We start from the raw sequence: 16,188 nt of genomic DNA on the forward strand, positions 1-16,188 counted from the left end.
TCGGTCGTGCAAGAATCGGCGAATCCCGAGGATGCTGCCAGGGGTGCCACAAAGCGACCGAGGAAATTGGCCTGGAAGTGCCTGAGATTCCAGAGGAGACCGGTCAAGTCCTGGTTCCCAGGCACGCGCAGTGCCACGTGCCTCGTGATGAAGGGCTGGTTGGAGCTACGGTCCAGGAAGGAGAGCTTGCGCCCGGGTGGGCCCCGATGGAGGAAATTTCGTCCGGTGCGCCGCTGCATGCCGTGGTGGGGCCGGATCGACCAAATAGGACTGGCGCTGATCCCGAGCCAGAGGCGTGCGGGGAGCCGGTTAGCTGCATGGATGCGCCCCGCCTGGTGGAGCGTGCCGGTTGCATGGATGTTGCCATTCCCATGCACGCTCAAGCCGATCTTTTGCTGCCTCCTAAGGAGCAAATTGCGGTAGCAAATATTAAAGCTTTCTGCACAGGGCTTTTGAAGAAACTCGCCCCACCGCTCCTCAAGGAAATCGAAGCTGTCTGTGGCAAGTGTGCTGCGCAGGATACACCACGTCGGAACACGCGTTCCTCGTCTGCCTGCGCTCCCGGAAAGACCAGCGCGACGACAGCGGAGACAGTGCTCCTCAAGCTCTAGGTATCACACCGGATGGACTGGCGGTCAGAGATGAGGCTCTTGGTCAGCTACGGCAGATGTTCGACTCCCCCATCCAGGAGCCGCAGCTGAGAGCGATGGCAACGATCTTTGGGAAAGCGGTCCCTTTTGATCTTGGCATGGAGGAGGCCTCGAGGGTGGTTCTGCTCGCTTGAGCGGATAGCTACAGGGTTTCTAGACTGACATCATGTCGTCGCCCAATTTGGAGTTGGTGTGTTGGAATGTGCGTGGCCTTAATAGTCCGGTGAAGAAGAAGGCGCTTCGGGAGTTTGCAGATAGGGCGAGCCCATCGATTTTTTGTATCCAAGAGACTAAACTTGCCTGTATTGATACTTTCACGGTGATGCAATGCCTGGGCCCATCGTACGATGGGTTTTACTACTTAACTCAAGGAGCTGTACATGCACCGGAGAGCCTTCACTTGGAGCAATGAAAGAGACCCCCCCCCCACCCTTAAGAATATCGACAAGGCCCTAGTCTCCGTGGATTGGGAGCTGAGCACCCGGACTGCCTCTTGCAAGCTCTCTCCACTTCATCTTCGGATCACTGCCCTTTGCATCTTGCCCTTCAGGAGAACATGCACCTGCAGAAATGTTTCAGATTTGAGGTTTTCTAGACCAGGCTCGAGGGCTATGAGGAGGCAGTGAGGGAAGCTTGGGTGTGGGACCCAACCGTGCATGACCCTTTCAAACGCTTGGATCTCTTGCTAAGGAACACGGCGCGCTATTTGATAGCATGGGGGCAGAAAAAGATGGGCAATGTCAAGTTGTAGATTGCGATCGCAAATTGGATCATTTTCGAGTTGGATGTGGCGCAGGAAAAGCGCCGGCTCTCGGACGGCGAACGGTGGCTAAGGAGGACGTTGAAGTTGGCCACCCTCGGGCTTGCCTCACTCGAGCATATGATTGCACGTCAAAGATCTAGGATTCGATGGCTGCAGGAGGGTGATGCAAGCTCCAAGCTGTTCTATCTCGTGGCGAATGGGAGAAAGATGAAGAACTTCATTCCGGCGATATCGCATGATGGGAACTTGATCACGGATCAGCTTGGGAAAGAGCACCTTTTCTTCAAAACCTACAAAGAACTCTTGGGCACGGCGAGAGGGCGCGACAACACCATTGGACTTTCTCGGGCTCCACCCCATCAACTTGGACGACCAAGACACATTGTTTACGGAGGAAGAGGTGTGGGCCACCATCAAAAAGATGCCGCCGATCGTGCGCCCGGTCCGGATGGTTTCATTGGCTTGTTCTTCCAGAAGTCTTGGAGTATTGTCAAAGGAGATGTGATGGCTGCCCTACACCACTTGTTTCTTGGCAATGGCCACGGCTTTGGGCGCCTCAACCAAGCGCTGATCACGCTCATCCCTAAGAAGCTAGGAGCTTGCCAGGTGGGAGATTTTAGGCCCATTAGGTTGGTCCATAGCTTGCCAAAGATTGGCTCCAAGCTTTTGGCCAACAGATTAAGACCACGCATGAACTAGCTGGTGCAGTCCAACCAGTCGACGTTCATCAAGGGGAGGAACCTACATGACAATTTCATGCTTGTCAGGCAAGTGGCACGCTCGCTTCACCGCCGAAGAGCTAAAGGAGTCATGCTTAAATTAGATATTTCGAAGGCCTTCGACAGTCTATCTTGGCCATTCTTGTTCGAAGTCCTTCGAGCCAAGGGCTTCTCGGAAACCTGGCTATCTTGGATATCTACACTCCTATCCTCGGCCTCTTCTCGCGTGGTGGTTAACGGTCATGCCGGTCAAAAATTTATGCATGCACAAGGACTACGCCAGGGAGACCCCTTCTCACAACTTCTATCCGTCATTGCTATGGATGTGCTCACATCCCTCACTACCATAGCCCAGGAGTGCAATGTGTTGAGTACAATGCCTGGCTGCACGCCGATGCAAAGGCTATCTATCTATGCGGATGATGTAGTTCTGTTCATCAGGCCTACTGCCTCTGACCTACGGTTCGTCAAAGAGGCTCTGCACATCTTTGGAAATGCCTCAGGCTTGCGCATTAACTATGAAAAATCGGTGGCAATTTTGATCAGAGAGGAAGAGGGAGACAAGGATCTTGTCCAGGGGGGTGATGCCATGGCGATTGAAAAAAATTCCCTGCAAGTACCTGGGCCTCCAACTGTCCATTTGGCAACTGACGTGCTCGGAATGGCAGCCGGTGGTGGACAGCGTACTTAACTTCATGCCGGGTTGGCAGAAGGGTCTCATCACTAGAGATCGGCGGCTGGTTCTCGTTCACGACATGGTCATGGTGAGGCCGACCCACCACTTAATCATCGCAGATGCCCCAACATGGGCAATTGAGCAAGTCAACAAGCGATGTCATGCATTCTTTTGGGAGGGATCTGAGGAGATACATGGAGGGAAGTGCTTGGTTGCTTGGCAGAGAGTGTGCCGACCCAAGGAGCTGGGTGGACTCGGGCTACTGGACCTAAAACGTGAGGGCTTGGCCTTAAGATTGAGGTGGGAGTGGTTGTGGCGCACCGACATGAGTCGCCCATGGCATGGACTTCCCATGACCAAGGACCCGTAAGTTCAAGCTGCCTTCGACAGTTTAGTTCACTGGAGAGTTGGAGATGGGACCAAGGCGCTCTTCTGGAAAGATAGATGGATGGGAGGAGTGTCGGCCAAGGAGGTCGCGCCGGAAGTATGGGGTGCAGTTCGCACGCAGACTACCAACAGAAGAACAGTGAAGGAGGGGTTGCTCAACCACCGATGGACATCTGATATCTCGGGAGACCTCTCTACGGAAGGATTGGTGCAATTTATTAGGCTCTGGGAGCATGTGCTAGCTGCTCGGTTGGACCCCAGCTTGCAGGACGAGGCATTCTGGCCATGGAACGCAAAACAAGTTTACACCTCGGCCTCAGCCTATCGGATGTTTTTCAAGGGTGCAATCAGTGTTACCTTTGCAAAGTGGGTATGGAATTGTTGGGCGCCGCTTACATGCAAGATCTTCGTATGGCTGGCAATCCAATACTGGATATGGACCTCCGATCGGCGTCTCGAACATGGGCTCCAAGACGCCATCTCCCCCTGCTACCTTTGTGATGAGGATGAAGATACAGCCGACCACCTCCTTGTCCAATGCGTCATCTCGCGACAAGTATGGCACATGGCGTTGTCCAGGACAAGACTTGGGCCTAGCTTAGCTCCTACGGCCGACGACAATTTGGAGCAATGGTGGGGAAACGCCCGACAGAGGATTGCCAAGAAAAACCGGAAAGCTTTTGACTCATTTGTGATATTAGTCTGTTGGCACCTTTGGAAGCAAAGAAACGATCGAGTATTCCGCCCGGCAGGCACCCCGTCTTCGGTTGTGGAACTAGTCAACAAGATTCTGGATGAGCTTCGCATGTGGGCGATAGCCGGAGGGAGAGGAGTTAGTGAACTTTTGTGAGGAGTTAGCTTAGTGTGTGGAGTTGGAGTATGTGTGGCCTCAGCTGACTTGTGGTTGATGACAACACCTAAACTCTCTTGTATATTGTTTTCTCCTCTTCTATAAAGTTAAGGTACGCGATTTGCGTACCCTCGAAAAAGATATCTCAAAGACCTTCGATTATGTGGGTTGGCTCTATCCTCTTGAAGCTTTGAACTACCTCCCGGGCTGCATGCTCGAGCGGCTCCAGAGGCCCCCTCGATACCTAGCCAACAAAGCACACCACTGCAGATCTGTCCTCGACGCCGTTGTTGCCGGCCGGAAGCGGCGGCGGCACTGCCCTTCCCACCGAAGGTGGAGGGTGTGTGGTGGCTCCCAGCTACCTTCTCCGTGAGCAGGGGACGGCGACATCTAGTGGAGCTGGTTGGCAGCGTTGGTAGCGCTCGCTGCGGTGGGGCGTTGTGCAGCGGCTCAGTTGATCGCCAAGCGTCAGTGCGTCGTGTCGATGAGGCGCTACTTCAGCCATGATGCATGGGCGTCGACCTCCTTCGCCCGATCTCTATCTGACAGGTTCCAACCGTGATCCGTGGTCTGTGGCCTTGAAGCCTGGGAGGGGCGCGGCTGGCTGCTGGTGGTCATCTGGCTGCCTCTTGCTGAGGCTTCGGTGCTGATGCATGAGGTTCATGGCCCAGGTCACACGCCCTACGCGTTACCCTTGCTGCCACTGCGACCACTGTCCTCTACTCCTGATCTGTTGTTGGGTGGCCAGTATCGTCCAATCGACTCAATGTGGTTGCCGTAATGGAGGTTGGGACGATTTGGTTGTGGTGATCAAGATCAAGTCGGCTGGTGGTGGTAATTGCAGAATCTGCTGCTGTAATGACCCCTATGGCTCCACGACGGCGAATGTCACCGAAAGGTCTACGGGAGTTTATCCCTTCAGATCTGATGACCAACTTCGACGGTGAGATGCAAACTATGAATGACGTCTTGACATAGAGGGATGGATTTGCAGCGGTGGCGATTGCACATTGCTTGTAGCTGCCGGGATCACAGAGAAGTGGTGGCGACAACACATGTCACTTTGATGGTGATGCTACTTGGGCATCCGGTCTCGAGCTCCGGGGTGAAAACGTGGGTCTGACCCGAGATGGTCATATCTGGCGATGGTGATGTTTCTTTTACGTTGTTACCTTGTTGAATGCATTGCTCGAATATGCTTGGACTGATTCTTCTGGGTGAAAATTTAGACTCTTGCCTTGTAGGTTGGATCCGGCGACAGCGGTGCTTGAGCGTCGCTTCCTTCCTGAAGGTGTTCTTGTTGAAGAATCTCGTTGTTCATGTAATGTCATGAGATGGTTGGTGCGGATAGGCTCATTGTTGTAGTTCGCCAATCGCGGATCTGATTTCTCGGGTTTTATTTATTTACTTTTTCCACGCCTACTCATAGCTTCGTTCTTATATGGCTTTGCTATTTGCCGGCATGTTTGTGTGTGTGTGTGTGTTTGCTGTGTGCATACTAGCTATGCAAAGGCCGAGTGTGTGCTCATTATGTTTGTATCCTCTTGATGCTCCATTATGAGGCAATAAAATACACCCTTTGTCGAAAAGTCTTCTTGAAGCTTTACAGTGCTAGCGTTGGCAAGATTAGATTTGCTTGACCCTAGGACTCCCTTTAGCCATGTTGGTGGCTTGCGCCAAGGCGATCCCCTATCGCCCATGCTCTTCATCCTAGCCATTGACTTGCTGGAGAAGATCCTCGGGGCAGCTTCTCAGAGGCGGGTCATCAAGCCCATCCAGGCACCCACAACAAGGTGCCAAATTTCTCTGTTTGCAGATGATGCTAGCATCTTTGTAAACCCACACAAGGAGGAGCTGCATGCAATCTACTCAATCTTAAAGACCTTTGGGGATGTCAGCGGTCTAGTGATAAACCTCGCTGAGACAGAGGCTTTACCGATTTGTTGGGACAGAATTGATATCCCTTGCCCCCTCATCGAATTCCTGACAAAGATCGCATCCTTCCCGCCACGTACTTTGGTCTTCCCCTTCACTTCCATCGGCATCAGAAGACTGGCCTTCAACCCCTCCTCAACAAGATTGTTGGTCATATACCAATTTGGAAGGAGAAGAACATGGCCAAGCCTGGAAGCGTCACACTAGCAAAATTGATCCTCACTACCACCCAACTTACCACCTCACGGTTCTTGCCCTCCTTAAATGGTTCCTCTCGAAGCTCAACAAAATTTGGTGCAATATTGTCTGGCATGCCGATGACCAAGAAAATGCTTCTGGTCATGCTTTGGTAAACTAGAAAACCATGTGTCAGTGAAAGATGCTTGGGACATAGGAATTACTGACCTTGATAGATTTAGGAGAGTGTTGCGCCTGCGCTGACCACGGCTTCAGAGGATTGAGCTCGACAGACCCTGGGTTGGCTCTCACCTCCCTTGTAGCCAAGCCCATATGGTTCTGTTCCGTGCACATATTAGCATTACAATCAGTGATGGACTATCTGCATCTGAAACCGGATCGAAGGTAATCAACCCTTTGTTCAGCGCCATTATCGGGGAAGCATCTTTGTGACCCTAGCCATGTGACTAGAGATGTCGATTTAGTTTTTTTGCCGCAATTTTAGTTCTATTTTTGTCTTCACCTTTTCTTGCAGTTGTTGAAAAACCCCAAAAACGTTATCATGGCTAAGAAACTAGGAGAGTTTGCAACTATTAATGAAAATTTTATAAGTGTACCTATTGCTTTACCCGATGTTACTGCCGAGTGGTTTTATATGAAACCTCACCTTGTCACGATGGTTCAACCGAACCGATTTGGAGGTTTCGCTTCCAAAGATTCTGGTATGCACTTGCACACTTTCACTAAATTATGTGATATGGCACATATAAAGGATAGTGAACCCTACACTTTGAAGTTGCTGTCTATTTTGTTTCTCTTTGAGAGGAAGAGCTAAGGAATGACTTCTAGCCTGCCTAGAAAAACTATTACCTCTTGGAACAATTGTTGCAGCATGTTTATGACAAAGTTTTGCCTACCTGTGAAGATAATGCAATTATGTTCTAATATCACTTGTTTTATGCAGGATGACCGCGAGCCACTAGCGCCTGCATGAGATATGGGTGAAAAAAGCAATTAGAAATTGTCTGAACCATGTGATGGAGGAATGGTTAATACTTGATTTATTGTATAATTCCCTAACCCCATGCCCAAAACTATGTTTTTTCATGAATATGCGTGCATCATATCATTCCATTGATAGAGGGTAAAAGAACACAGTGGCGATCCTCGTAATGCATACACTACTAGGCACATACAAAGTAGTGTTGAGCATGGGGATCTTCTCATCCCTTACATGTTAATTCCAAGGTTACAAGGATGATTTAACTAAGTCCTTGTGCACCGGCCTTTTCCCAAGTGTGAGCTTCCTCCCAGATGTTGCAAACCAGTAGTGCGTGAGATGGGGTTGTGACATCAAAGATGCAAGCATTGCAGTGTCTCCATATAGTCCAGGAAGTGAGTGCAATAAGGGAAGATAGGCCCTTGCAGTGGCTTGCCAGGGAATCGTGCAAGGCCAACGCCCACCAATTGTAGAAGTCGATAGATCCGTCAGGTGGGTGGACGGTGAGACCGCACCAGGAGAGTACGTCATGCCAGGTGGTGCAAGAGGAGGAGGGTCGCATAGTTTCATCCTCCTGGTCACAAAGGGCGCACGAGGTTACATTGGGAAGTACATGCCGAGCGAGGCGCACTGCGGTCCTATTGGAAATATGTCCTAGAAGCAATAATATTTGTATTATTATATTTCCATATTCATAATTATAGAGTTTATATTTCACGCTATAACTGCTATGTGATGGAAATATGCCCTAGAGGCAATAATTAAATGGTTATTATTATATTTCCTTGATCATGATAAAGGTTTATTATTCATGCGAGAATTGTATTGGCCGGAAACTTAAATACATGTGTGGATACATAAACAAATATTGTGTCCCTAGTGAGCCTCTACTAGACTAGCTCGTTGATCAAAGATGGTTAAGCTTTCCTAACCATAGACATGAGTTGTCATTTGATGATGGGATCACATAATTAGGAGAATGATGTGATGAACAAGACCCAACCGTTAGCATAGCATATGATCGTTCAGTTTATTGCTACTGCTTTCTTAATGTCAAATACAAGATCCTTCGACCATGAGATCATGCAACTCCCGGATACCGGCGGAATACCTTGTGTGCTATCAAACGTCACAATGTAACTGGGTGATCATAAAGATGCTCTACAGGTATCTCCGAAGGTGTCTCTTGAGTTGGTGTGAATTGAGATTGGGATTTGTCACTCTGTGTATCGGAGAGGTATCTCTGGTCCCTCTTGGTAATACACATCACAAGAAGCTTGCAAGCAAAGTGACTAAGGAGTTAATTGCAAGATGATGTATTATAAATGAGTAAAGAGACTTGCCGGTAACGAGATTGAACTAGGTATAGAGATACCGACGATCGAATCTCGGGCAAGTAACATACCGACAGACAAAGGGAATTACTTATGTTGTCATAAAGGTTCAACCGATAAAATATCTTCATGGAATATGTAGGAACCAATATGGGCATCCCGGTCCTGCTATTGGTTATTGACCAGAGAGGTGTCTCGGTCATGACTACATAATTCCCGAGCCCGTAGGGTCGCACGCTTAACGTTCGTTGACGCTAGAGTAGTATTGGGATATTTGATGAGTGGTAACCAAATGTTGTCCGGAGTCCCAGATGAGATCTCAGACGTCACGAGGAGTTACGGAATGGTCGAGAGGTAAAGATTTATATATGGGAAGTCATATTTTGGGTTCCGGAAAAAGGTGCAGTTTTTTCGGTATTGTATCGGGAAGCTTCCAAAGGATTCTGGAGGGGTCCGGAAGTCCACAAGTGGGTTCACCATGACACAAGGGCTAGCATGGGCTGCGGGGAGGCGCCCTGGCCTTATTGGGCTAGGCGCACCAAGTCCTCAAAAGCCCATGTGGCTAGGGAAGGTAAAAAAGGAAGGAGTCCTAGTAGGAATAGGATTGGACTTGGAGTCCAAGTCCTCTCCCCCTTAGCTGCGCCCTAGGGCTTGGAGGGGCTGTTTCCCATGCCCCTCCACCTATATATAGAGGGGAGGGGCGCCCCAAGAGGATACACCAAGCCCTTGGCGCCCCTCTCTCTCTCCCGTTACACTGTAGTTCCACCGCCTCGTCCCGGCGACGCTTAGCTAAGCGTTGTTGGTGCTCCACCACCACCATCACCACCACGCCATCATGTTGGTTGTGATCCCATAACTTCTCCTCTCCCGCTTGCTGGATCAAGAAGGAGGAGACGACAATGAGCCGCACGTGTGCCAAACTCGGAGGTGTTGTCCTTTCGGCACTAGATCGGTTGGATCGTCATCGGATCGCGAAGAGTACGACTACATCAACAGTGTTGATAAACGCTTTCGCTTGGCAATCTACAAGGGTATGTAGATTCTCTCACCTTCTCGTAGCTATGCATCTCCTTGCATAGATCTTGCATGTGCGTAGAATTTTTTTTGTTTTCTATACAACGTTCCCTGCTACCTCTTGAGCTTGCGTTGGTTTTTCCCTTGAAGAGGAAAGGGTGATGCAGCAAAGTAGCGTAAGTATTTACCTCGGTTTTTGAGAACCAAGGTATGAATCCGGTAGGAGGTTACACACAAGTCGCCTTATACCTGCACAAACAAATAAGAACCTTGCAACCAACGCGATAAAGGGGTTGTCAATCCCTTCACGGCCACTTGCAAAAGTGAGATCTGATAGAGATAATAAGATAAATATTTTTGGTATTTTTTATGATATAAACTGAAAGTAAAGAATGCAAGTAAAAATAGATCGGAAACTTATATGATGGAAAATAGACCCGGGGGCCATAGGTTTCACTAGTGGCTTCTCTCAAGATAGCATAGGTATTACAGTGGGTGAACAAATTACCGTCGAATTGATAGAAAAGTGCATAATTATGAGAATATCTAGGCATGATCATGTATATAGGCATCACGTCCGCGACAAGTAGACCGAAACGATTCTGCATCTACTACTATTACCCCACACATCGACCGCTATCCAGCATGCATCTAGAGTATTTAAGTTCATAAGAACAAAGTAACGCATTAAGTAAGATGACATGAGTAGAGGGATAAACTCAAGCAATATGATATAAACCCCATCTTTTTATCCTCGATGGCAACAATACAATACGTGCCTTGCTGCCCCTGCTGTCACTAGGAAAGGACACCGCAAGATTGAACCCAAAGCTAAGCACTTCTCCCATTGCAAGAAAGATCAATCTAGTAGGCCAAACCAAACTGATAATTCGAAGAGACTTGCAAAGATATCAAATCATACATCAAAGAATTCAAAGAAGATTCAAATATTGTTCATAGATAATCTTGATCATAAACCCACAATTCATCGGATCTCGACAAACACACCGCAAAAAGAATTACATCGAATAGATCTCCAAGAAGATCGAGGAGAACTTTGTATTGAGATCCAAAGAGAGAGAAGAAGCCTTTCGGTGTTCTAGGAACGGGGGTCCTCAGACTTGCCTGCCTTCAGCCCATGGCGTGGCTCTGCGAGCGGGCCCGTACGGCCCATCGTCATCAACAAGGCATTCAAGACCCTCGTGAGGGGCCAAGCCTCGCGAGGCGGACGACACGAGGCCTCCTCGGGAGCGGCCTCATCAGGTTGGCTCGCGAGGGCGGAGAGTTCAAGGCGAGTTAAACCTCACGAGGTTCTCGTGACGTGAGCCATGACGATTGAGACCAGGCGGGCGCCAGCGCGCGCAGTGTCCTTGTTTCCTCTTTGGTGCTAAGGGAGCAAGCGCAGGCACGGAGTACCGATGCGTCAAGCAAAGGTTTCCATATCGGTGCAACGAGACCAAGACCAGCAGGACGGCAAGATGGAGGTCAACATGGAGCCCAAGGCGGCGTCACCACCAGAGCCTTTTGCAGGCGAAGATTGCTTCTGTTAGGATAAGCTGTACTAGCTGTCCCCTTTCAAATTGGTCGTTGTTGGCTCCCTTCCCGCTCAATATCTTGAGCTGATCCTTAGCCACACATGAGCACACGAACACCTCAACCTCTGGAGGCTGTTCTTCCCCTTGTACTGTTCATCCGTAGCCCAAGAGGCAATCCACCACCACCACACTGGAGTAGGGTATTACACCAGAACGGTGGCCCGAACCAGTATAAATCTTGTGTCCCTTGTGTTGCGAGTTCGTCGAGTTAGTCCTTGAGATCTTAGCGAAGCTAGGACGTGGATCGGTAGGGGGAGTTCTTCGTGCGCACCCCAGAGTTCGAACCTTGAGGGTTTTGCTGGACCACGTGATTCGACATTTGGCGCGCCAGGTAGGGGTGCGCCAAAGCTTCCCTTCCGTCGCTTCGCGTCCCGTCGCTTCATCGTCTCCATGGCGGACGCACGCCGCGCCCGCGCCGAGCGCCGGGCTGCCCTCGCCACCCGCGTCGCTCAGACGGCTCCCGTCGGTGGGCCACCCCGTCGTTCTCCGTTGCCTGCCGCCAACGCCGCCACCGGCCCGGCGGGGAACGAGCAGCAAGCATCCTCGCTGCACCGCTCGATGCGGCAGGACGGCCGCACCGCCACTCCATCGCTGACTCCTGCTAGTACGTCGTCTCATGCTCGTCACGCTCCCACGGACGCGCGGGCCGCGCTCCTCATGGCGCACGAGCTCCTGCGCTACCGCCCAGTCGATGACCTCTACGAGGACTGGCTGGACCGTATCGCCGAGCTCGTCAGCGCTGCAGGGATCTACCCCGTGCCGTCCCTCTTGCTGCCTCGCCCTCCGCCAGCTACGGGCGACGCAGCCCACGGAGCACCTCCACCGCCTCTGCACCAAGACGGCGCCCTGGAACCAAGGCGCGCGGCTCCACGGCGCAACCCTCCGCGTCCGGCGCCCGCGCGTGAAGAAAAAAACTATCAAGAAGTCCCTCGACCGCAAGAGAACGCTGCACCACTCCCCGCATCGCCACGTCAGGACCGCTTGCTGCGGCAGGGCCCCGCGCCGCTTGCCGTGGCGGCGTGCGGGCGGCAAGACCAAGCTCCACCTCCAAGACGGGCCCGAGTGACCACGGCCGGTTGCCGCGCCTTCACCCCCGAGCTGCGTAGCGTCGCTTGGCCGGGCAAGTTCAAGCCGGATCTGCCTCCTCGCTACGACGGCACCCCCGACCCCGCGGAGTTCCTGCAGCTCCACGATCTGAGCATCGAGGCGGCCAACGGCGACGAGAAAGTCATGGCAAACTGGTTCCCCATGGCTCTCAAGGATGGTGCCCGCTCCTGGCTCCTGAACCTGCCCCCATGCTCGATCTCCTCCTGGGACGAGATGCGCAACCGTTTCGTCGCCAAGTTCCAGGGCACTCGCGACTGCCCACCGGTCGCGGGTGACCTACGCCGCATCAAGCAACAACCAGGAGAGACCCTCCAGAAGTACATCCAGCGCTTCAACAACGTTCGCCTCAAGATCCCCATGGTGACGGACGAGTTCATTATCTCCGCGTTCTCTGATGGCGTCCGCGACGTCAAGATGAAGGAGGAGCTCGCCTCCCACGAGGAGCTGTGCACGTCTCTGGAGCTGTTCAACCTGGCGACCAAGTGCGCAAGAGCTGAGGAGGGGCGCCTCTCCCTCCTCGAGCTCCTGGCTACAGACCCGGAGGAGAAGAAAGCCAAGGCCAAGGACGTGAAGCGCAAGGGAGCAGCCGTGCTCGCGGCGGAGCCAGACACCAAGCGCGGCAGAGACCAGCCCGAGTCATCCAAGAGCAGCCGACCGTTCTGCGCCTTCCATAACCTGCATAGCCACAACACCAGCGACTGTCAAGAGCTCAGAGCCATTCCTGAAGGACGCTACGGTCGACGCCCCAAGCGCAACGACCGGGGCTACGGCCGAGGAGGAGGACGTGGTGGGGGACGCTGGGTTGACCGTGGCCCGCGCCAGGAGTGGCGCGAACGGCCTCGTGAGGACCGCTGGCAGGATCAGCCTCGCGAGGACGCCTGGAGGGATCAGCCTCGTGAGGATCGTCCTCGGGGCAACGCCGGTCTTCCTCCACTGCCGCCACCACCAAGAAGGAACGACGACCACCATCAGGACGAGGGGGCTGGGGGCTTCCAGGAGCCGCGTGCTATCGCCTGCATCTTGGGCGGAGCTCAGGCCCCAGCCTCGCAGCGTATCTTCAAACAGTTTGCTCGTGAGGTGAATGCAGTCCTCCCCAAGCTCGAGGCCACGTGCCCGCTTAGATGGTCCAAGTGTGCCATCACGTTCAGCTCGGTAGACCAGCTCAAGTGCGCAGCTACCCCTGGCGCCCTCCCAATGCTCTGTTCACCAGTCATCAACAACGTGCAAGTTACCAAGACTCTCATCGATGGCGGTTCAGGGCTTAACGTCTTGTCCGTCGACACGTTCGACAACCTTCAAGTGCCGTATGACCAGCTTCAGCCCACCAAGCCTTTCTCAAGAGTGACCGACGGCTCCACTACCCCGATCGGGCAGGTCCGCCTTCCCGTCACCTTCGGAGAACACAACAACTACCGCACCGAGCTCATCGACTTCGACGTCGCGCACATCCGTCTACCATACAATGCCATCCTCGGGTATCCAGCCCTGGCCAAGTTCATGGCGGTGACCCATCATGGCTACAATGTCCTCAAGATGCCAGGAAGCGGCGGCATCATCACAGTCCCGTGCGAAGAAAGTGACGCGGTGTGCTCCCTCGAGCGTGCCTTCCAAGCTGCAGCAATCGACGACCCCGACAGCAAGAGCGAGTGCCCTCCTGAGGCCACCCCCAAGAAGAAGAACCAGCTGCGCCGTGCAGGATCTCAGGAGGGTGGCGTCGCGAGTGGAGCCTCGTCAGGATCAGCGCCCGCGCCTGGGGCGCCTCCCTCCATCGCATAGGAAGGCGCGCCCGGCGCCCTTCTCGGGCAGGGCTCGGGGGCTCTCTTCTGGAGGGCCTCAGACCTTGCCAACATCACGAGGGAGGCGCTCGGGCACCACTTGGAGGCGTGCTTCACGGCACGTTTCCCTCAGGAGAACACAGGGCGAGAAGCGCCCACCACTCAGGAGTTCATCATCAGGACCACTCAGGAACTGCGAGACGCAAGGGCCATGCGTGGCGACCGCCGCTCACCAGGCGCAGCTCCCCATCCAGGCGGGGATGCCAGTCTGCGCGTCTGCATCGACGTCCCAGGGCTCAACAGAGCCGCGTCTTAGGAGCCCTTCTGGCCTTCGCGCGTGTGATGCTGCGAGGGTCCACCGCACAGCTACGTTCGCATGCCTTTGGCTTGCCGAGCGTGGCGTCAGCCTATCAGCGCAACCTGCGGCGTGCCATGGTGACTCAGGAGGCCAGGCACCATGCCGTCCTGACGGAGATGGAGACGGTCCTCAAGGAACCGCCTGGACCTCCAGAGCCTCCCGAGGCTCAGGGCCCCGGTGGCTCGTGAGGAAGGACCCCTTCGCGATGCACCTTCAGCTGCCCCAACATCCCTTCATCAACAGAACCAGGTGACATTTTCCAAGTTTATTTAGCTGGGAGCGCCCCCTGGGCTGCATCATTCCCAGGCCACATGGGTCTGTCCCTGTGGCATGTATCCCTTTTCATGTCTTTAGCTTACCTTGCTGGGGGCGCCCCTCGGGCTGCATCATCCCCAAGCCACTCGGGCCAGGCCCAGTGGCATGTATCTTCCGTGCATTTACTTAAGCCGGTCTGCTTTTCATGCTTAATCTACCTATAAATATCACCTTCTTGATTGTCGCCTCCCTGCGGGAACCGCGCGCCGACCGTCTTTTCTTCAGGACCCTTTGCGTGAGAAGGTTAGGCACGGCGTCTGTGCTCGGGCCCGTCCCTGCAGCGTCGATAAATCCAACGGCTGAGCTCTGTCTGGCGGGCCGGCCCCGCTCACATCACCTCCTGGGGCTGTTGGTGCTTGGCTTTCTCACGCAATAACCTCAGGAGATTCGCTCTGCGCAGGCTGACTAACCACCTCGCAGGATCACTACAGCAAACGAGAATCAAGACCAGGCGCAACCCGCCTTGAGGTAGGGCCTCGTGAGTCCCACGCTGGCTCACGTGTGCGTAGATACACCTCGTCTAGCCCTGGCATGCAAGCCACGTGTTAGGGCGGGGCTGTACACGCCCCGGGGGCTCTCCGCAGTAGGGAGTCCCCCTCCCACGTACCAGTGGAAGCACCATGCTCCGCGTTGGCCGTCGACACTGCCGAGGAGCGGCTATACCCGTGCACAAGCGAAAGCACTATGCTCCGCGCTGGTGATAAACAACTGAGGGCGGCCTCACGACCGCACCAACCTCAGGGAGCCCTAGAGCTCAGTGTCCGGCCTCACCGCAACACCCTCCCCTCGGGAGAGTCGCGCGAGGGGCTAGGCATGGGGGCTACGCTCGGGTCACGCCCAAGCGTACGCTACCCTAGCCAGGTCCCTCGCACCTGGTCGTCGCGCGCCCCTCCCGAGCCGAGCCTCGGCGAGGGCAAAGGTATGAAGGTTGTTTGCACATCAAGGGGGACTCCTGAGCATCGCGACTTAGGATCCTAACTGGTCACGTAGCCCCTCACTCCTTGGGTCCGTCCTGGTCTCCGGTCGGTCCAACGGCGGCTGAGGTATGCGCGTAGCCGGGCTCTGCCAACGTAGAACACTAAACCTATCCTCGCGTCTTCTTCCTATAAGCTGTTTGCACGTCAAGGGGGACTCCTGAGCATCGCGACTCAGGAGCCTAACTGGTCACGTAGCCCCTCACTCCTTGGGTCCGTCCTGGTCTCCGGTCGGCTCAACGACAGCTGAGGTATGCGCCGGGCCGGGCTCTGCCGACGCAGAACGCAAAGCAAATAGGAAGAAAAATAGCAAAATCTCAAAGCAAATATTACAAGACATATTGTTCTCACAATATCAAACGCAAGTTTAACGCCTCCACGAGGCATGGTGCATGTTGCAGGAATAAAACAGGAAAGGAGCCGCAGGTCATCCCTGAACACCATCGACGCCCGCGAGGGGCACTCCTCCCTTGATGATGTCGCCTTCGTCTTGGCCACCGACCGGAGCTGCAAGAGTGGCGGCGCCTCCGGTCGAAGGCGCGGAAGCGAAGCCGCGGAA

Source organism: Triticum aestivum, chromosome 3D (assembly GCF_018294505.1).
Source record: "Triticum aestivum cultivar Chinese Spring chromosome 3D, IWGSC CS RefSeq v2.1, whole genome shotgun sequence".
In the NCBI taxonomy this organism is placed as follows: Eukaryota; Viridiplantae; Streptophyta; class Magnoliopsida; order Poales; family Poaceae; genus Triticum; species Triticum aestivum.